Here is a 465-nt window from a genome sequence, read left to right on the forward strand (position 1 = left end):
CCGAGGGCGCACCGGGGAGCGGCGAGGGCGGCGGGCTGCTCCTGCGGCGCGGGCTCGGGGAGCTACTGGGGAGCTGCGCGCGGCGGCGGCGGCGGTGAGGGGAGGAGCGGGAGGGGCGCGCGGAGGGGGCGGGCGGGAGCTGGGGGCCGGAGGGCGGGAGGGAGGGGGACCCGAGAGGAACCGGGGAGAAAAACAGACAGCCAGAGGGAGACAAGGGACAAGAGAGAGAGACCGAGATGCGGGAGACCGAGGAGGAAAAGGGAGAAGAAGAAAAGGGAGGCTGAATCTGGGGCGGAGGGAAGATGGGAGCAAGAGGGAAGGGACCAAGCGGGAGAGAAGGAGGGTCGGAGAGGGCAGGAGGAGAAAGAGAGGAGGAGGAAGGGACAGAGGAACCTGCAGAAGCGCGCGGCCGGAGAGAATGCCGGCCAGGCGCGGAGGGGGCGGGAGGGACGGGAGGAGGGACCG

Source organism: Orycteropus afer, unplaced genomic scaffold (genome assembly GCF_000298275.1).
Source record: "Orycteropus afer afer isolate SDZICR_OR568_19922 unplaced genomic scaffold, OryAfe1.0 scaffold00031, whole genome shotgun sequence".
Taxonomy (NCBI): Eukaryota; Metazoa; Chordata; class Mammalia; order Tubulidentata; family Orycteropodidae; genus Orycteropus; species Orycteropus afer.